This window comes from Eumetopias jubatus, unplaced genomic scaffold, assembly GCF_037043125.1.
Source record: "Eumetopias jubatus isolate StellerSeaLion01/CBP00866 unplaced genomic scaffold, mEumJub1_p1.0 scaffold_4, whole genome shotgun sequence".
Lineage (NCBI taxonomy): Eukaryota > Metazoa > Chordata > Mammalia > Carnivora > Otariidae > Eumetopias > Eumetopias jubatus.
In genome coordinates, this window is record NW_028274810.1 from 166,508,799 (window position 1) to 166,531,594 (window position 22,796).

At 37.2% G+C, this 22,796-nt stretch overlaps 1 protein-coding gene and 1 pseudogene across 6 annotated transcripts in view; one reads left to right on the plus strand and one right to left on the minus strand.

The window, feature by feature from the left end:
* The window catches only part of STAU2 (staufen double-stranded RNA binding protein 2), a 305,497-nt gene that overhangs the window by 77,961 nt on the left and 204,740 nt on the right, over window positions 1–22,796 (plus strand). The window lies entirely within an intron of this gene.
* LOC114215102 (histone H3.3C-like) lies at window positions 10,043–17,737 on the minus strand (annotated as a pseudogene).

Genomic DNA, 22,796 nt, shown 5'->3' on the forward strand with positions numbered 1-22,796 from the left:
GTTCCAAAGTTTGTTTTTATGTTGGTTACTGGAAACTTAGAATGTATTTCTCATAGAAAGATTGTGGTAAATGGTGGCAGACTTCCCAAGATAGTCCATAAAAGCTCTTTTTAATTATATTAAATAGTGTACCTTGTAAATAGTTCTAAATTTGGTTTCCAAGGAACATTTTCCCCGAAATGCCATCTGATCAATAACATTGAGCCTCTTGCAACTCTAACAACAGCCAGAGTAGAAAAGAAATGAAGGTTTCAGATATATCAGAGATGATGGAGACACTTTCCCCCTCCTCAACTTTATTTTCAAATTGTTTATTAATAGAAGCAAGTTTAGTCAGTCCGAGGAAGGGCCAGTGCCTTAAGTGCTAGGCATGCTGTAGAAGAAGGCTTAAAGACAGGACTAGGTAAAATGAGATGCAGAAGCATCTGATGGGCAGCTGAAGATGGAAAAAGTGACAGAGGCACTGACTTAGCTAGCCTAGGGCATAATGGGTAAGATATGCCTTATTTATAGTGGTGGTATTGAATCTAACGTTTAGTGTAATCTGAAGTTGGTAAGGGTGGAGATGGCATGCTAGAACAAAAAAAATCCTGTATTTTGTAGGGAAATTTCTCGTTTAAAAATAAAATCCACATTGTCCAAATTTGCTTTTGTACTAGGGTTCTTATTTCTCCACATGGTTGCCAAACTTATTGTTTTCTGATTTTTTGACAGTGGCCATCCTAATGCATGTGAAGTGGTCCAGCCAATTTTTTTAAAGATTTTATTTATTTGAGAGAGAATGAGAGAGAAAGCATGAGGGGGGGAGGGTCAGAGGGAGAAGCAGACTTCCCACTGAGCAGGGAGCCGGATGCGGGATTCAGTCCCGGGACTCCAGGATCATGACCTGAGCTGAAGGCAGTCGCCCAACCAACTGAGCCACCCATGTGCCCTGGTCCCGCCAATTTTAACAGCATCTCAGGTCCAGATTCTTGTCTGGGGACATTTTTTTTCTCTTATTCACTGACACTAGGAATATATTTATTCATAGGTTGATTCATTCAGTATGTTGGTGCCAATCAGTAGTTCTTGAGAAATGAGATGCTGGTGAATATGAAGATAAGTGGGACACTGCCCTTACTCTTGAGCTCACAGCCTAGTAGGGGAGGATAGATGATTATAACAGAATGATAAATGCCATAATGGCGATTACAGCAGACACCTCAAAAGTACATTAGAAGGTTATTGGGATGCTTGAGTGGCTCAGTCAGTTAAGCGTCTGCCTTCAGCTCAGGTCATGATCCCAGGGTCCTGGGATCAAGCCCCGCATCGGGCTCCCTGATCGGCAGGAAGCCTGCTTCTCCCTCTCCCACTCTCCCTGCTTGTGTTCCCTCTCTCGCTGTTTCTCTCTCTGTCAAATAAATAAAATATTTTTTAAAAAGTACATTAGAAGATTATTTAACTTCTTTAACACCAAGATCAGTAATGAGGCATACGATCTCCAAAACTGTTGAGCATTGTCCTAGACAGATGAGCTAATCAGTTAGAGAAAAAATAATAAGTTAGAGGTGTAAGTTTAGAAAATATTTGAACCAGTAAAATAATTCAGTAAGGTAGCATAACGTAAAATTTACATCTAGAGTCAATAGCTTTCAAATATACAAAGAATTATTAGGTAGAGTATATAATGGTAGAGAAAACTCAATTTGTATTAACAATGAAGAGGACAAAATACTAAGGGATGAACTTGCGAGGATATGTGCAGAAATACTTGAGGAAAATTTTGGAGTACTCTTGAAAGACAAAAACGTAACTTCAGCAAATGAAAAGACATTGCTCTTGTGTAGGTTAGCTCAACATCATAAAAGCTAGTTCAAAAAATAAAGTAAATGAAAGTACAGAGAAAGAAATAATGAGGATTAAAATAGAAATGACAAAGGAAATTAGAACAGAAAAATTTTAACAAATTACAAGAAACTACAGACCTTTGTACAAATAGATTTGAAAGCCTAGATGATACAGATAATGTCCTAGAGAAATACTGTTTACTAAAATTGGCCCCTTAGGAATAGAAAGCTTAAATGCGTCAATATTCATTGAAAAAAATGGAGAAGGTTAATAAACCCACACAAAAGGACCAGGCCCATGTAGTTTCACAGAAGTAGTCTATCTACCAAATTATCAAGACCAGGTAGTCTTACTGTTATAGAGAGCAGACTAGACAGAGATAGAGACAGAGGGGAATTTCCAAATATTAGTGTCCCTATATAAATTTAAAGCAAAGGAGTCAAGTGAAAAAAAAAAAAAAAGAAGGGGAATTTCTAAATTCTCTTTACAAAACAAGTATAACATTGTTACCTAAATCTAGTAAAGACAGTACAGAAAAGGAAATTGAAATCTAATACCAAGTATAAATAATGTAAGAAAAATGAAGTATGAGCAAATAGACTCTAATGCCAAGTTAGTAATAATAACTTTGAGAAAAACAGCGTGAGTTGAATTTAATTCACTGATTCTAATGCTTTCATTTTTATTGATATAATTATTAAAGGCTGTGAAATTTCCTCTGATCATTGTTTTACATGTGTCCTGTAGATCCAGTTATATAGTATTTTCAGTATCATTTTTGTTGTTAATTCTGTAATTTCAGTTTGTATATTCCTGTTACTGTAGAAGTTCATTAATGGTTTCATTTTCAGTTAGAAGGGTTTTTTTTTTCATTTTACAATTTTGTTATTAATTTCTGGTTTATCACTTTGTGATCCAAGACTGTTTTTTTATGGGTTTTTTTTGTTCTGATTTTTGTTTTTTTGTAATATTTCTACTTGGTGGCACTTATGCTTCCTTTGAGACAGTGTGGGATCAATGAGAGTATTGCATATACACTTGAGAAGAAGTATAAAGGATATGAAGTTTGATGTATATATGGTTTTCCATAAGATTTTCGTTGTTTAGGTCTTCTATATCTTTACTTTTTTTTGCCTACTTCATCTGTCTTGTACCAAGAGTGGTATATTAAAATATCTTAGTATCTGTGTGCTTCTACCTGTATCTCCTTGCATCTCCTGTAGTTTTTGCTTTATAAATGTAGTTCCTGTGTTTTTTGGCACATAGCTATATATTATTGGAGATTGCAGATTCTAGCATTAGAAAATGTCCTTTACAGTAATGCATTTTATTTATTTTAAATATTTTATTTGTTTGAGAGAGAGAGAGAGAGCATGAGCAGTGGGGAGGAGCAGAGGGAGAGGGAGAAGCAGACTTCCTGTTCGGATCAGAATCTGAGCTGAAGGCAGGCACTGAACTGACTGAGCCACCCAGGCGCCCCACATTAATGCATTTTGGATGGAATTCTACTTTGATACAACGATGATAGTCTCTATGTTTTTTTAATTTCCATTAGCCTAATATACCTTTATCCATCCTTTTATTTTTAGTCTTTCTCTGTTTTTGGTGTACTATTGCATATAGCATATACTTGGATCGTGCTTAGTGAGACTAATTAAAAATCTTATTCTCTTAAGCCCAACACATATTTGACTTGAGAAACAAAGTCAGACTTTTTTGGGGGGGGGCAGTCTAATTTGGCATTGGTTGATAGTATGTATTCTTGGGTGTTTACCATAAATTAAATGAGCCAAGTCTGCTATCCCAAATTTTGGTGAAAATATATATGAAGTGCATGATAAGATAAAAGTATTTTATAAAACAAATACTGTATCAGCAGAAAGGTATTGAAATTAACAGTATTTTAATTTTTTTTATCCTTCCTGAGTATATCAAATTAAAGAAGGGGCTGCTAGGTGAAAGAATAATTGATATAATTAATAGTCATTTGATAATGTTTTAGGAATGCCTTCTTGGACTTCCTTGAAATTGAGAAGCTGAGTACTTGTAATAAACATGTAACACATCCTATTGTGAATCAGTAGTTTCTACTTTTTTTGCTTTCAACAAATTGCAAGAGGATTTTAGTCAAGTTATCAGTTGCCAACCTTTCTTTAAAGATTTTACTTGTCCGCGAGCGAGGGAGAGAGAGAGAGAGCACAATTAGGGGCAGCAGACAGAGGGAGAAGCAGGCTCCCTGCTGAGCAGGGAGCCCGATGTGGGACTCGATCCCAGGACCCTGGGATCATGACCTGAGCCGAAGGCAGACACTTAACTGACTGAGCCACCCAGGTGTCCCTTTAAAAGCAATTTCTGATGGTAGATCACAATATAAGTTGTGACAAAATATTTTTTGCTGTAACAAAAGTCAGGGGTGATTTACCTCTTCATGTGAATAATGTTTCTCAGTGATTGTACCTAGGAAACTGTGAAATCAGAATAAAATTGAGAACCTGTCTGATTTTAGTAGTGGGAAGTATTCTTTCCTGTCCATCTCACTGAGAAGCATACCCACTAAGAGTTTACTTTTTGTTTAAGAAATTATTCATTGAAGTGTATAATATTTATGTTGTTCCATTTATTATCTAGTAATAACAATTGCAATAATGACTCATTCCAGATTTCTAAAAGACTTGTATGTGCTTATGGTGACAGGAAATACATCTAAAAATTTTAATTAATATCTATATTTTTGATGCATAGGATTATGATAGAAAGAGCAATAAAAGACTTCCAGGTATAAAAGTCAGCAGTATAAAATTCCATGGAGAAAGTGGAATAAGGTGCAAGTTCAAGAAGAAAAAAAAATGGTATAAAATTCTTTATACACTGAAGGGAACTTTTGTGTTTTTGAGGATAGATATCAACTTGCTAGGATATATAGATTCCTTTGGGTACACTTAAAGGAGTGATATAACACTTTTATTTTAAATTGCCAATATTTATAGTAAACCAGAAACTATATTCTTTGTAAATTTTTAAGCTAATGAAAGATTTTAGGTGTTAATGAAATTTTAGAGTAATAAGAATGTGCAAGAATATATGTAGTTTTCAGAATTCCTTTAGGGGGTATGAGCACTGAGTTTGAAGACCATTGCTATTGCCTTACTTGAAGAGAAGCTGAATTAGACATGGCTATTGTGGAATGCACTGAGGAGTGTATATTTTTATCTTGATTTTCACATGGATTGGCAAATGTAGTATGATGAAAATGGCTTGATAATTTAAAAACTCGTGAACACAAATATAGCGGTCATAGTTAATCTTTCGAACTCCATCACAGTCCAAAAATGAAATCTTACTTTCCATCTATGGTATTTAATATAATTCTCCTGTTTATAAATAATAAAATTGTATTCTTCGTCAGTATTTCTGGTATAGTACAGGTAAAAATTCTTATCTTGAACCATTAGAGGGCAGCATGAATATATCTTTGGAATTAACTTTCACAAAATATGAATGCTTTTGAGTCACATGATTAACGTAAGAATCTTTTAAATAAACTATGAAGATTTTTAGTTAGAACTAAAATCTCTCATTCTAAAACTTAATATTTACCTTGATTTTCGTCTGAAGAATTACCTAAGTCAGTATTATAAGATGCTCCATGAAAAAGGTATGTGAAGACAAATTTGGATAATGCTGTATACTTTATGCCTCTTAAAGATTATCCTTAAAGATTCATAGAGATGTCATGCAGAAAACTATGGATCTTGGTGGTTCCCAACCCTGGCTGAGCATCAGGCTCTCCTGAAAAGGTTTAAGAAGTCTGATGTCAGACTTTAATCTAGACTAATTAAATCAGAATTTCTGGTTGGGGAATTTGAACACCAGTGTTTTAAAAATTCCCCAGGTAATTCTAATGCCCAGCCATTGGAATAGCAACCCAAACACACATTATCCTCTGTTAACATCAATGATTATTTTATGATATGCTGGTTTAAGTAGTCATGGAACTTTTGAAAGAGTTAAACTAGAAGGTAAAAATTATAGTTAACCACAGTCCTCAGGGAATCAGTTGTTCTAGACAGCTAAAATTTCCAAATTGCTGGGGATTTGCCCGTTTTTGGAAATTAAAACTTTTCTTCAGTAATTGTGGATTGAAATTTTTCTAAAAGTTATGGTATGTTCTCATTAAAAATGCCACAATTATGAATATAAAGACTCGTGTTGACTCAGTGTCAGCCTTGTAAATGACAAACATAAGTCTCTCAAGATAAATACATGGTTGGTTCTTATGTCAGATACTCCTAGACATCAGTGTCTTGAGTACCCAAGTCTGCTTTTGTTACTTTCTAAATCATCCTTGGCAGTCGGATTGTCATCTTATTTTCTGTTGCATGTCAGTGTACTTTTGTGTAGCAGTGCTTGCCCTCCACCTCTTTATTGTGCTTAAACTGCTGTTGTCTTGTAAACTGATAATGGCAGTTAGCATTGGGAGCAAAGTGGAACAAGGCTTCTAATTAGGCTCTAAGGTGAGCCTGTAAGAGTGAAGTACAGGAGCTTTATTTGGTTCCTGGATTTTTTTGACTTCAGAATTTATTTTTCCCTTCATACATTTTAAGTTTCTTCTGCATTTCAGGTAGAATGAAGTTGCCAGTTAGCTGAATACAGTTTGGTGAATTTATATAGATATATAATCACATAAAATACTTTGGGAATGAACAGAAATAACAGTTGTTTAATAAATTTCATAAAATTACTTTCTCATACATTACAGGAGAAAGAAAGGGCTCATTTGTGCATGATTTTCCCCTTTCTTTTGACCTTAGTTCTCTCTCTGTGTTTCTTAACAAAAGAGAGAAAGAGAGAGAGAAACTTTCCAAAATGAGGTTTGCATGTGTATTCTTACGAAATTGCCAGGTTCGATAATTTTTTCATGTCTTCTCTACAAAGGTGTTCCTTTATGGACTTGGCTTTTTTATTTGGTATTGCTTCTCTTTTCCCATCTAGAATCTGTATGTACTTTTTTTTCCTGTTTGTTTGTTTGTTTGTTTGTTTGTTTGTTTTAATTTCCTTTTGTCTCCAGAATCTCTTCTTAGGAACTAAAAAGAAAACTTTTTTTTTTGTCGCTTTTTGGTTTTTAGATGTAACAATCCCTGTTCACTGTTTGAAAGGAAAGAAAGAAAGGAAGGAAAGAAGGGAGGGAGGGAGGGAAGAAAGAAAAAGGAAAGGAAAGAAGGGCACCTAAGTGGATCCGTTGGTTAAGGGGCACGTCATGATCCCAGAGTTCCAGGATTGAGCCCCAAATTGGGCTCCCTTCTCAGCAGGGAGTCTGCTTCCCCCTCTGCCCCTCACCCCACTCATGTCCTCTCTCTCTTGCTCTCTCAAATATATACATAAAATCTTAAAAAAAAGGGGGGAGAAAATAAAAGAAAAAAAGAGGTAGGACTGCAGGCTATTTATCTTTATTTTTTCCTGTTAGTTGTGAATTAAAAGTCAACAGAGAGAGAGGTTGGTTCCTCATAAATATTTTTTAACATTACTGTCTGAAGTATAAGCAGTAAGTACACTCAACAGTAAAAGAACAAACAATTCAATAGAAAATGGGGAAAGGACACTAAGAGACATTTTGCCAAAAAAGGCATATGGATGGCAAAAAAATAAAAGATGTTCAACATCTCTAGCTATTAGGGAAATGTAAATTGAGACCATCATGATGTGTTACTACTCACCAGAATGATGACAACAACAGAAGTATTGACAACAACAAATGCTGGTAAGGATGAGGAGAAACTGGATCTCTCATACATTTCTGGTTGTGATGCAAAATGGCTCAGCCACTCTGGACAGTAGTTTGGCAGTTTCCTATAAAACTAAACATACATTTACCTTGTGACCCAGCTATCATACTCCTGAGCATCTGTCCCAGAGAAATGAAAATTTATGTTCATATAAAAACTATATGCAAATGTTCATAAATAATCACTGCTTTAGCTTCAGCTCACAAATTTTGATATGTTTAATTTTCATTCAGTTCAGTGTATTTTAAAAAAATTTCCCTTGATGCTTCTCTTTTAACCTGTGGATTATTCTAGAAGTGTATTGTCTAGCTTCCAGTTATTTGGAGATATTTCCTGTTAATTTTCTGTTGTTCATGTTTAGTCTGATTCTACTGTGGTCAGAGAATACACTCTCCGTGCTTTCACTTCTTTTAAATTTGTTATGATTTGTTTTATCGCTCAGGATATGGTCTGTCTTGGTATATGTTCCATGGGTACTTGAAAGGAATATGTATTCTGCCATTGTTGGTAGTGTGTTCTATAAATATTGATTTAATTCTGTTAGTAAATAGTGTTGTTGAGTTTGCTTTTTTGCTGATTTTCTGTCTGGTTATTCTGTGAATTGTTGTGAGAAGCTTATTGAAGTCTCCAAAAACAATTGTGGATTTGCCTGTTTCTCTTTCAGTTCTATCAGTTTTGCTTTACACATTTTGCAGCTGTGTTTGATGGAAACACACTTAGAATTGCTATGTTGTCTTGGTGGATTGACCTTTTTATCCATATGTTTATGTTCCTTTTTGTTTCTGGTAGTTTTCTTTGCTCTGAAGTCTACTCTGTCTGATATTAAAATAACCAATACTGCTTTATTTTTATTAATGTTTATATGATACATTTTTTCCAATCCTTTTACTGTCTACTTGTAATCTTGTTTTTTATTTGAATTTCTTATAGATAGCATATATTCAAGTCATATTTTCAAAATCACTTTGCCAATCTCTGTCTTTTAGTTGGAGTCTTTTGGCCATTTATATTTAATGTAATTATTTCTATGTTAAGGCCTCAAGCTAGCATTTTATTTTATTTTTTATTTAATTTCATTTCACTTATTTCTATTTTTCGTTTGTCTTCTTTTTCCTGCCTTACTGTGAGTTAATTGTATTTTTTTAGAATTCCATTTTGATTTATCTTGGTATTTCAGGGTGTATCTCTTTAATAAAATGTTTGTAGATTTCTTTTAGTGCTTGCTCTAGGTATTATGTTATACATACATAATTTATTAGTCTATTGGTGTTGACGTTTTACCAGTGTAAGTTGAAAACTTTAAGCTCACTTTAAGTCTCTTTATCCTCTTTCATTTGTAATGAAATATTTTCTCTACATACTTTGAAAACCATATCAGCCAATGTTATGATTTTTGCTTCAGATATCAAATATAATGTAGAAACCACAAGAGGAGAAAGGAAATTTCCTTTGTTTACCCATAATTTTTTCTCATTATATTTTCCTTTCAGATATTCCAAGAGCCTATCTTTTTTTTTTTTCTTCCCATTTCAAGAACTTCCTATTTCTGTTGTTTTAGGGTAGGTGCACTGCCAACACATTCTTTTAGTTTTCCTTTCTCTGAAAATGTCTTGATTTTTCCTTCATTCCTGAAGGATAAGTTTATTTGGTATAAAATTTTGTGTTGACATTTTTTTTTCCCCTAGCACATGGTAAATGTTTTGTCACTTCTGGCCTTCATAGTTTCTGATGTGATACCCATTATTTTTCCTCTATTGGTAAGATATGGTAAGGTGTCATTTCTGTCTTGTGGCTTTCAAGATTTTTTGACTTTAGGTTTCAGGAATTTGTGTTGGTGTAGATTTCTTTGGGTTTTATCCTCTTTGGGAATTTCTAAGATTCATGGAATCTATAAATTTATATAAGTTTTGACAAATATGAGAAATGTTCAGCCATTATTTTAGGGGGATACTTTTCAACCTTATATGCTTTTTCTCTTCTTCTGAGACAGCAATACACAACTGTTAGATCTTTTGTGATAGCCCTGTAGTTCTCTGAGATTTTGTTCATTTTTTCCCCCTACATATTTTCTGTTATTCATATAGGGGAATTCATATTGTTCTATTTTCACATTCATTGATTCTTTTTTTTTTTTTTTTTGGTGCAGAAAAATTTAACAGGTTTATTTATAATTGTTATAAAGTTGAACTGCTGGAATGTGTTCACTGAAACATTTTGACTTTCATGAATTCTTTATGTCCTTGCATTTATATTAAAAATTCACACACAAATGAAAATGGAAAAACTGCTAGTACCTGATTTCTGTCCCCTATTTTTTCATTTGCAATCATATACTTTGGTATCTTTTGATTCCATGGGGGAAAAATATCTAACATTCAGAACTAACAATAACAGGAAGAAAAGAATTTTTTTTTTTTTTAAGAAAAATATTTTCATCTTAGATTCTTAAGCACATTCTCCACATATGCAGAGTCTAGCTGGATGTCTTTGGGCATAATTGTTACACATTTGGCATGGATAGCACACAGGTTGGTGTCTTCAGAGACACCCACCAGATAGGCCTCACTTGCCTCCTGCAAAGCACCAATAGCTGCACTGTGGAAGCACAGATCTGTTTTGAAGTCCTGAGCAATTTCTCACACGAGATACCGGAAAGGAAGTTTGCAGGTCAGAAGTTCAGTGGACTTCTTCCTTTTTTCTTTTTAAATTTTTTTATTGTTATGTTAATCACCATACATTACATCATTAGTTTTTGATGTAGTGTTCCATGATTCATTGTTTGCATATAACACCCAGTGCTCCATGCAGTACGTGCCCTCTTTAATACCCATCACCGGGCTAGCCCATCCCCCCACCCCCCTCCCCTCTAGAACCCTCTGTTTTTCAGAGTCCATCGTCTCTAATGGTTCGTCTCCCCCTCTGACTTACTCCCCTTCATTCTTCCTCTCCTGCTATCTTCTTCTTTTTTTTCCTTAACATATATTGCATTATTTGTTTCAGAAGTACAGATCTGTGAGTCAACAGTCTTGTACAATTCACAGCGCTCACCGTAGCACATACCCTCCCCAATGTCTGTCACCCAGCCACCCCATCCCTCCCACCCCCCCACCACTCTAGCAACCCTCAGTTTGTTTCCTGAGATTAAGAATTCCTCATATCAGTGAGGTCATATGATACATGTCTTTCTCTGATTGACTTATTTCACTCAGCATAACACCCTCCAGTTCCATCCACGTCGTTGCAAATGGCAAGATCTCATTCCTTTTCATGGCTGCATAATATTCCATTGTGTATATATACCACATTTTCTTTAGCCATTCATCTGTCAGTGGACATCTGGGCTCTTTCCACAGTTTGGCTATTGTGGACATTGCTGCTATAAACATTGGGGTGCACGTACCCCTTCGGATCACTACATTTGTATCTTTGTGGTAAATACCCAGTAGTGCAATTGCTGGATCGTATGGTAGCTCTATTTTCAACTGTTTGAGGAACCTCCATACTGTTTTCCAGAGTGGCTGCACCAGCTTGCATTCCCACCAACAGTGTAGGAGGGTTCCCCTTTCTCCGCATCCCCGCCAACATCTGTCGTTTCCTGACTTGTTAATTTTAGCCATTCTGACTGGCGTGAGGTGGTATCTCATTGAGGTTTTGATTTGGATTTCCCTGATGCCGAGCGATGTTGAGCATTTTTTCATGTGTCTGTTGGCCATTTGGATGTCTTCTTTGGAAAAATGTCTGTTCATGTCTTCTGCCCATTTCTTGATTGGATTATTTGTTCTTTGGGTGTTGAGTTTGATAAGTTTTTTATAGATTTTGATACTAGCCCTTTATCTGATATGTCATTTGCAAATATTTTCTCCTATTCTGTCGGTTGTCTTTTGGTTTTGTGGACTGTTTCTTTTGCTGTGCAAAAGCTTTTTATCTTGATGAAATCCCAATAGTTCATTTTTGCCCTTGCTTCCCTTGCCTTTGGTGATGTTTCTAGGAAGAAGTTGCTGCAGCTGAGGTCAAAGAGGTTGCTGCCTGTGTTCTCCTTTAGGATTTTGATGGACTCCTGTCTCACGTTTAGGTCTTTCAACTGTTTGGAGACTATTTTTGTGTGTGGTGTAAGGAAATGGTCTAGTTTCATTCTTCTGCATGTGGCTGTCCAATTTTCCCAACACCATTTGTTGAAGAGACTGTCTTTTTTCCATTGGACATTCTTTCCTGCTTTGTCAAAGATTAGTTGACCTTAGGTTTGAGGGTCCATTTCTGGGATCTCTTTTCTGTTCCACTGATCTATGTGTCTGTTTTTGTGCCAGTACCATACTGTCTTGATGATGACAGCTTTGTAATAGAGCTGGAAGTCCAGAATTGTGATGCCACCAGCTTTGCTTTTCTTTTTCAGTATTCCTCTGGCTATTCGGGGTCTCTTCTGGTTCCATACAAATTTTAGGATTATTTGTTCCATTTCTTTGAAAAAAGTGGATGGATTGCATTGAATGTGTAGATTGCTCTAGGTAACATTGACATCTTCACAATGTTTGTTCTTCCAATCCATGAGCATGGAACGTTTTTCCATTTCTTTTGTCTTCTTCAATTTCTTTCATGAGTATGTTATAGTCTTCTGAGTACAGATCCTTTGCCTCTTTGGTTAAATTTATTCCTAGGTATCTTATGGTTTTGGGTGCAGTTGTAAATGGGATCGACTCCTTGTTTTGTCTCTCTTCTGTCTTGTTGTTGGTGTATAGGAATGCCACTGATTTCTCCGCATTGATTTTATATCCTGCTACTTTACTGAATTCCTATATGAGTTCTAGCAGTTTTGGGGTGGAGTCTTTTGGGTTTTCCACATACAGTATCATATCATCTGCAAAGAGTGAGAGTTTGACTTTCTCTTTGCCGATTTGGATGCCTTTGATTTCTTTTTGGTGTCTGATTGCTGTGGCTAGGACTTCTAATACTATGTTGAACAGCAGTGGTGATAGTGGACATCCCTGCTGCTTTCCTGACCTTAGGGGAAAAGCTCTCAGCTTTTCCCCATTGAGAATGATATTCACTGTAGGTTTTTCATAGATGGCTTTTATGATATTGAGGTAGGTACCCTCTATCCCTATACTCTGAAGAGTTTTGATCAAGATAGGATGCTGTACTTTGTCAAATGCTTTTTCTGCATCTATTGAGAGGATCATATGATTCTTGTTCTTTCTTTTGTTAAGGTATTGTATCACGTTGATTGATTTGCGGATGTTGAACCAACCTTGCAGCCCAGGGATAAATCCCACTTGGTCATGGTGAATAATCCTTTTCATGTACTGTTGGATCCTATTGGCTAGTATTTTGGTGAGAATTTTTGCATCCATGTTCATCAAGGATATTGGTCTGTAACTCTCCTTTTTGATGGGGTCTTTGGTTTTGGGATCAAGGTAATGGTGGCCTCATAAAATGAGTTTGGAAGTTTTCCTTCCATTTCTATTTTTTGGAACAGTTTCAGGAGAATAGGTATTAATTCTTCTTTAAATGTTTGGTAGAATTCCCCTGGGAAGCCATCTGGCCCTGGGCCCTTGTTTGTTGGGAGATTTTTGATGACTGCTTCAATTTCCTTAGTGGTTATAGGTCTGTTCAGGTTTTCTATTTCTTCCTGGTTCAATTTTGGTAGTTGATACATCTCTAGGAATGCACCCATTTCTTCCAGGTTATCTAATTTGCTGGCATAGAGTTGTTCCTAATATGTTCTTATAATTGTTTGTATTTCTTTGGTGTTGGTTGTGATCTCTCTTTCATTCATGATTTTGTTGATTTGGGTCATTTCTCTTTTCTTTTTGATAAGTCTGGCCAGGGATCTATCAATCTTGTTAATTCTTTCAAAGAACCAGCTCCTAGTTTCGTTGATCTGTTCTCCTGTTCTTTTGGTTTCTATTTCATTGATTTCTGCTCTGACCTTTATTATTTCTCTTCTCCTGCTGGGTTTAGGCTTTATTTGCTGTTTTTTCTCTAGCTCCTTTAGGTGTAGGGTTAGGTTGTGTATTTGAGACCTTTCTTGTTTCTTGAGAAAGGCTTGTATTGCTATATACTTTTTTCTCAGGACTGCCTTTGCTGTTTCCCAAAGATTTTGAACAGTTGTGTTTTCATTTTCATTGGTTTCCATGAATTTTTTAAATTCTTCTTTAATTTCCTGGTTGACCCATTCATACTTTAGTAGGATGCTCTTTAGCCTCCATGTATTTGAGTTCTTTCCGACTTTCCTCTTGTGATTGAGTTCTAGTTTCAAAGCATTGTGGTCTGAAAATATGCAGGGAATAATCCCAATCTTTTGGTACCAGTTGAGACCTGATTTGTGACCTAGGATGTGATCAATTCTGGAGAATGTTCCATGGGCACTAGAGAAGAATGTGTATTCTGTTGCTTTGGGATGGAATGTTCTGAATATGTCTGTAAAGTCCATTTGGTTCAGTGTTTCATTTACAGTCTTTATTTCCTTGTTGATCTTTTGCTTAGATGATCTGTCCATTTCAGTGAGGGGGTGTTAAAGTCCCCCACTATTATTGTATTGTTGTCAATGTGTTTTTTTGCTTTTGTTATTAATTGGCTTATATAATTGGCTGCTCCCACGTTAGGGGCATAGATATTTACAATTGTTAGATCTTCTTGTTGGATAGACCCTTTAAGTAGGATATAGTGTCCTTCTTCATCTCTTATTACAGTCTTTGTTTTAAAATCTAATTTGTCTGATATAAGGATTGCCACCCCACCTTTCTTTTGGTGTCCATTAGCATGGTAAATGGTTTTCCAGCCCCTCACTTTCAATCTGGGGGTGTCTTTGGGTCTAAAATGAGTCTCTTGCAGATAGCATATCGATGGGTGTTGTTTTTTAATCCAATCTGATAGCCTGTGTCTTTTGATTGGGGCATTTAGCCCATTTACATTCAGGGTAACTATTGAAAGGTATGAATTTAGTACCATTGTATTGCCTGTAAGGTGACTGTATATTGTCTGTGTTCCTTTTTGGTCTGTGCTGCTTTTAGGCTGTCTCTTTGCTTAGAGGACCCCTTTCAATATTTCTTGTAGGGCTGGTTTCGTGTTTGCAAATTCCTTTAGTTTTTGTTTGTCCTGGAAGCTTTTTATCTCTCCTTCTATTTTCAGTGACAGCCCAGCTGGATATAGTATTCTTGGCTGCATATTTTTCTCGTTTAGTGCTCTGAAGATATCATGCCAGTCCTTTCTGGCCTGCCAGGTCTCTGTGGATAGGTCTGTTGCCAATCTAATGTTTCTACCCTTGTAGGTTACATATCTCTTCTCCCAAGCTGCTTTCAGGATTTTCTCTTTGTCTCTGAGACTCGTAAGTTTTACTATTAGATGTCGGGGTGTTGACCTATTTTTATTGATTTTGAGAGGGGTTCTCTGTGCCTCCTGGATTTTGATGCGTGTTTCCTTCCCCACATTAGGGAAGTTCTCTGCTATAATTTGCTCCAATATACCTTCTGCCCCTCTCTCTCTTTCTTCTTCTTCTGGGATCCCAATTATTCTAATGTTGTTTCATCTTATCGTATCGCTTATCTCTCGAATTCTGCCCTCGTAATCCTGTAGTTGTTTATCTCTCTTTTTCTCAGCCTCTTCATTTTCCATCATTTGGTCTTCTGTATCGCTGATTTTCTCTTCTGCCTCATTTATCCTAGCAGTTAGTGCCCCCATTTTTGATTGCACCTCATTAATAGCCTTTTTGATTTTGACTTGGTTAGATTTTAGTTCTTTTATTTCTCCAGAAAGGGTGTCTCTAATAACTTCCACGCTTTTTTCAAGCCCAGCTAGTATCTTTAAAGTCATGATTCTGAACTCTAGGTCCGACATCATACTAATGTCTGTATTGAGTAGGTCCCTGGCAGATGGTACTACCTCTTGTTCTTTTTGCTGAGGTACTTTTTTCGTCTTGTCATTTTTTCCAGAGGAGAATAGATGAATGAGAGAACAAAATGCTAACAGGTTAACAACGTCCCCAGCAAATATACTCTTTACAAATCAGAAAAGACCTGAAACCAGGGGACAAGAAAGAGAAAGAAAGAAAAAGGAAAGAGGGGGGGAAAAAAAGGAAAAAGAAAAAGATAAAAACAAAAACAGAACAAAAGAAAACAAAAAACAATATGATCAAATATGATCAGGCTAGTGCATAGATCAGTGCCACACACTAGATTTTGGGCGTATTTTGGTCTGTTAGAAGAAAGTGCCTGCTAAAATTTTAAAGGAAGAAAGACATATATGTACAAAATAAGGGTTGATACAATGAAGGGATGGAAGATGACTGTAAAGATAAAAATTATAAAAGATTTTATAAAAGGAATGATAAGATAAGTTGTTTGAAAAAAGAAGATAAAAAAAAAAGGAAAAGGGAGAGAATGTGATCAGGCAGGAGACTAGAACAAAGCCAAACACTTGTGATTTAGAGTGTATTTTGATCTGTTAGAAGAAACTGTATCTCAAAATTTTAAAGAGGGAACAACTTATATATATATGCCAAAAATAAGGGTAACTACTATGAAGGGATAAAATATGACTCTAAATATGAAAAATAAAAAATGTTTTTTTAAAAAAAGGGATTGATAAGATGTTGGTTGAAAAAGGGAGAAAGAAAAATTCAAAAAAAAGAACAGTTAAAAAAATTAACTTTGAAAAACTAATGAATCATGGTAAAAAGCCATGAATTCTATGTGCAGTATTCCCCTATCACTGGAGTTCTCCTGTTCTCCTTGATCGGTAAACTTGGTCTTGGCTTGCTGGCTGTTCGTGCTGATCTTCTGGGGGAGGGGCCTGTTGCCTTCGTTCCCAAACGTCTTTGCCGCAGGCGGAATTGCCCCGCCCTTGTGAGTCCGGGCTAAGCAAGCTGCTCGGGTTTGCTCTCAGGAGCTTTTGTTCCCTGCAAGCTCTCGGTACAGCTTTGGAGGACCAGGGTAAAAATGGTGGCCTCCCAATCTCCGCCCGGAGGAGCTGAGAACTCGGGGCCCCGCTCCTCAGTGCGCCCGCAGAGAAAAGCAGTCACTCCCGTCTCCCTGGTCTCCGGCCGCACTCCGTGCTCACCCGGCCTGTGACCGAGCGTTTCTATCTCTGGCACCCAACCCCTTGTGGAGTCTCCAAACCCAGCAGATCCTTGTGGTGCTCTCCTGCGCCGCTCCTCCCGGGGGAGGAAGGGGAGTCTCCCCGGCTCTGCCGCTTGTTGGGTCCCTGCTGGAGGAGCAGTGGCCCGACTGGGCCACGGATCACAGTTTATGGCAACCCCGAGCTGAGAGCCCGCACCTCAGCTCCGTCTCTGCAGCCAGCTTCCCCGCTCCGATACCTGGGAGCTCTGCTGCACTCAGGCACCCCCGGTCTTTCTTGACCCCGAGGGTCCTGAGACCACACTGTCCTGCGAGGGTTTCATCCCCCGCTTAGCCACTGGAGCGACGTCCCTCAGCGGAGCCACCTTCTAAAAATTCCGATTTTGTGCTCCGCGGCTCTATCCCTTGCCAGAAGTGGCCGACAGAGGCCCCCTCCCCCGCCGTCTATCCTCCTGAATATCGCCTCGGATTCTCTTCTCCGCACGTCCTACCTTCCCGTAAGTGGTCACTTCTCTGTTCAGAGAGTTGTTGCTACTCTCTTCTTCGGTCTCCTGTTGAGTTCGTAGGTGTTCAGAATGGTTTGATCCCTATTCAGCTGAATTCCTGAGACCAGACGAAATCCAGGTCTCCTACTCCTCCGCCATCTTGCTCCGCTCCCCCCCCCCCTTTTTAAGATTTTATTTATTGAGAAAGAGAGAGAGTGCGTGTGCATGGCGGGGGTAGGGAGAAGGGAAGAGGGATAGGGGGAGAGAGAATCTCAAGCTGACTCAATGCTCAGCACGGAGCCTGACACAGGGATCGATCTCATGACCCTGAGATCATGACCTGAGCCAAAATCAAGAGTCAGTCACTTAACTGACTGAGCCACCCAGGCCCCCCTTCAGTGGACTTCTGATAATGTCTAATTTCACTGAGGGCCACAGGACCAGGCCTATAATGATAAGGTTTCTTCACCCCTCCAGTAGAGGGTGCACTCTTATGAGTGGCTTTTGTAGCCAGTTGTTTCCTTGATGCTTTACCACTGGTCGATTTGTGGGCAGTCTGCTTTGTAGGAGCCATAGTACAGAGACCTCCTAACTTACCTCTTCTCCTTGGACTGGAGCTCTGTGAGCTAGAGGTGGCCGGGCAGTAGCTGTGAACACCTCACATTCATTGATTCTTATCTCTGTCATCTGTAGTCTGCTGTTGAGCCCATCTGATGAATCTTTCATTTTGGTTATTGTATTTTTTTTAGTTCTAAAATTTCCATTTGAATTTTTATATTATCTGGTTGTTTCTTTCTGGGACTAGACTTTCTGTTTCTTTGCTGAGACTTCCTACTTTTTCATTTGTTTCAAGTGTGTTTGTAATTGTTTATTGAAGTATTTTTATGATGGCTGCCCTAAAATACTTGTCAGGTGATTTCATCTGTATCATCTTGATTTGGTATCTGGTGATTGTCTTTTCTCATTTAAGTTGAGCTTTTCCTGGTTCTTGGTATGATGAATGATTCTGAGAGAATCTGGACATTGTGGGTATTATGTTATGAAACTATGGATCTTATTTTTAGTAGGCTTCTTCTGGTACTGCACCAACAGGAGATGAGGAATCTATCATGTTTTTGCCAGGTCTGGATGGAGATTCAGGTCCTGCAGTTTCCCTCATTGACACCTTGTAGCTTCACTTGGCTTTTGACACCATTCCAGCAGGGAAAAGGAACTTTTCATTACAGCTGGGGGAGGATGGGAGTCTAGGTTCTTTACTTAGCCTTTGCTGACAGAGATCAGATGGGGTTGCAGCTTTTTTGTGATGTATTGCTGGAGTAGGACAGTTATTGCCTGGAAGCTTTCTGTCCTGCAAATTGTCCTTTTTCTGGTTCTTTTGCTAGAGAGAATAAGCTTCCTGTGTTTGTTTGTTTTTTTGTTTTGTCTGTATACATTGATGCTTTCAGGTTGCTGACTTCTCTAGCACCCAACTCAGGATGTAATAGGTCAAAGAGGAATCCCAGGGAACTCACTGGTCTGTTGTTCCTTTGGTTTCAAGTTCTCTACCCAGTGTTATAAGTTACAAACTTTTCTTAATGCTTATTGTATATATAATGACCTGAAATTTAGCTGTACTTAGCATTAGGAATGGGGAGAATTATGTCTACTCTATTTTGTCCTAGGATGACCATCCTTATTTTCTTTTCTGTGTATAAATTTTGCTTAGACTTTAAGAGTAAAGCATTGTTTATAGTTAATTTATATTTTGGTAAAGAGTGAAATTAAAAAAAATTAAAAAGAGTGAGATTTGTATTTGTATTTTATTGGTGGAAATTTTTTCACAAGATTTTTGAATAATAGGACTACCAAGAATGGAAAAGAAAATAAGTGTCTGAATCTGTTTTTGCTGACAAAAAAATTCCAGAATCTTAGTAAAATGTCCATTACAAAATCCATGTCTGATTTTGCATTTTGCCTTCTTAGCTTCTTCACTTTGTTAAATACTTTCTAGGACAAGTAAGTATAAACCTTTGGTTTAAAGAATTATCTACAGTCTCATCTCCCAAAGTACTACTATTAACATTTTTATGTATTTATGGAAGTCCCATATTCCCCTTCCACTTAAAAATGTATCACAAGAATTTTCCTGTAACTAGATACACATTTGGTTAATACATTTGCAAGGTATTGCACTGTAGTAAAACACAATAATCTATTGTTATTTTTGTTGTGGAGTTTGTTGCTAGTCATCATGAAGTAACAGGCAGTAGCACAAATGACAAACATGGGGAAGTTAGAGAGGTTTCAGAACTTTTCAAACACAACAACACTTTAGTGTCTGTAGTTCCTATTTCTTTTTAGGGAGTATAAAAATAAAGCTATTTGGGATTGATCCTGCTTGATAGGGGTTCACTGGACCTCCCATCCACTGTCAGAGGCCGTAGGGACCTTTTCCTCTCTGACTGCCGCCTCCTAGCCTGAAGCTACTGTTAGGGCTAAACTCTAGGCACATGTATGATTTTGTCTTCAATAGACATTTGGCATTTCAGAGGACACCCAGATTTAATGTTCCACATCACCCGTCCTCTGTCCCCATAGGACGTTAATTCCCTGACATGGGAGTCAGATGCAAGTGATTTCCTTCCTTTATGTGTGTAATTTATACATGAGAGGCAGTATTCATTGGAGTACTACATAGATGGGATTAGGCTGTTTACCAAGTTTACCACTTTATGTCTATTCTCAATTTAGTGGAGGAACTTTCAGGTGTCTGCAGTAGGTACCAATAGGTGGAGGTTACTGCCATTTACCGAGATGTGGAAGAATGGAGGAAACAAGATTCAGAGTGGGAATTAGGACTCCAGCATAAACATGCCACTAAGACATCCAAAGGATCTGTCAAGGGTGTTGTTTGGTAGAGAAGACTGGACCTCAGAGGAGAGATCTAAATTAGAGAGGTAAATGTGGGAGCTGACTGCATATACAAGTGCCCTACAAGGCCCTGCTCTATCAGGCCTCTCATTACCTCTCTGACTTCATCTACTGCTCTCACCATGCCAACTCTACTCCAGCCTCCTTGGCCACATTTTCTAAATGAGTCATCCATACTTATATTATAAACGTATATTATTTTTTATTCCCTCTCATTTGTCAAAGTCTAATGTGACCTTTTCAGTATGCCCCTTTCATGCCACTCTAGTTAAAATTGCATCCCACCTCACCCCACTCTGACATTCCTGGTTTCTTGCCTTTTCCTCTCTACCCCTTAGTATTATCTGTATTAGCTTTGTGTAGTTAAAGTGTGTAAAACAGAGGAGCAATATGAGATTAAGTTGGAGAGGGTAGACAAAGGTTAGATCCTCCAGGGCTATCCTAAAAAATTTAGTCTTCATCTTAAGAGCAGTAGGAGATGCAGGTTTTTAAGGAGGAGGAAACATAACCACATATGCATAGAGAGGCAATGGAAGGGTGAGAGTGGTTATGGGTAGGTCAAGTAGGAGCCTATTGCACTAGAATAAAAAGAAAAGAAAAAGGAAAACATTTAATGATCCAGGCACTGCTAGGTTGAAGAAATAAGGATGATAGAGCATGATTCTGTTTCCCACTTAAGGAGTTGAGTCTAGAAGTTTAGAAAGATGATTTCAATCCAAAGATAAGTACTCTGAAAGAGGAAGGTCAGAGTATTCTGGGAGCATAAAGAGTACATTTGGTCTAGAGGGTTTAGATTTGTGAACCTGAATTTAATATTTGAACAGCTTTCACAGAATCTACTTAGAAATAGTCTCACAGTTTTAAAATTTAGAACCTAAAGGGGTACTTACCTAATCTCTGCTGATGACAAAATTTTCCCACGTGTTTTAAGGAATTTTAATTGTTTGGGATGTTAATAAGTATTGCTCAACAAAGGTAACTGAGTAAGCTTTGAGAGTACTAACTTAAATCAAAGGATTTATTTACTGTAGGACTTCTCAGAACTCATGATCTGCTTATGTACATTATAAATCTTCTAGAAATGTATATAATGTATATCATTTCCCAAACTTGTTTGACCATGGATCCTGTTAGGTTAGTGAATCATCTGTGGATACAGAACAGACTTTAGGAAATGCTGGCTGCATCTTAACAACTAGCTAAAAGTAAGTTACCGTAATACAGTTTCCTTGACTGTGTGTCCTGTGATTTTTCTAAGACATTTTAGTGTTACATATAGCACAGCATGAACTATGAAAATGCCAGTATTTTTATGGCCACATTTTAATACTATTTTATATGTGGGGTGAATGAAATTCATAGTTTGGCATGAGTATAACTAATAACTCTATATAGCTCAGTGGGCAAATATTATACAGAATGAGTTTAATTCTGTGTGAAATTTGTGATCCATGAAGGCGTAATGAAATAGCACTTTTCTGTCTCTTTATAACCTCTTTTTTGTAGCTTTGAAATACTAAGAATACTTCATTTTAGCTTTCTTAGCTTTGGTTCAGTCATTATTTTGGCAGATAATGCTATTTTGGAACTTAGTATATTGTAAAAATAATGGCATAGTAAAAGTACAATATTATTTATATTCTATTATTAAAAAGAGCATTTAGAAAGTATAAGTAGTAACCACTCTTCCTGTACTTGTAGATCAAGGGTTGGGCCAAATCCAGTCTGCTGCCTGTTTTTGTATGGTCCACAGTCTGAGGTTGTACTTTTAAAAATCATTGAAAAAAAAAAATCAACAGAAGAATGATATTTTGTGATGTGTGAATATTATACGAAACTCAGATTTCAGAAGCCATTAATAAGGTTGTACTGGAGCACAACCACACTCTTTCCTTCATGTGTTCTCTGTGGCCCCCTTCGCACTGTAACAGCAGTAGGTGTGACAGAAACCGTATGGCCTGCAAAGCCTGAAATATTTACTGTCTGGCTCTTTGAGAAGAGGTTTGCTGACCTTGGTCTAGATTAATGGGTAATAGAGTTTATGGAGTTATTTTATAAGTTTAAATATATGAAATATAGGGAACTGTGTTTTATGTATATCTAATTCTCTAAATAAAATATTTTCTAATAATTTCCATTTATTTGTTCCTGCTGGTTCTCTTCTTCTTTTCTTTTTTCTGGTAAAAGATATATGTTTTATTTTAATTCCAGTTAATTTCCTTCCTTTTTCCTATTGATCAGTACACAGTGTATATTGTCATATGTTGTGATGGGAAGCACATGGATTTGAGAAGCATTTCTTTGTACAATAATCAGAAATTTGGAATAATTGTATATTTTCCCCATATACTTGATTTGTGGGGGAAACCATTATATTTGAAATTGACTTTGATAGACTAAGGTTTTTTTTTTTTAATAATTATTTCAAATGACCACATAAGCAGCAGAATAGTATTCTTACTGGATTTAGTTGACCCAATGAATCAATAATTGTTTTTTCCTGACTCAGCTAGAGTAAATACTTTTTTTTTTAAGATTTTATTTATTTATTTGACAGAGAGAGACACAACGAGAGAGGGAACACAAGCAGGGGGAGTGGGTGAGGGAGAAGCAGGCTTCCCACCGAGCAGGGATGTGGGGCTCAGTCCCAGGACCCCGGGCCCATGACCTGAGCCGAAGGCAGATGCCTAACGACTGAGCCACCCAGGCGCCCCATAGAGTAA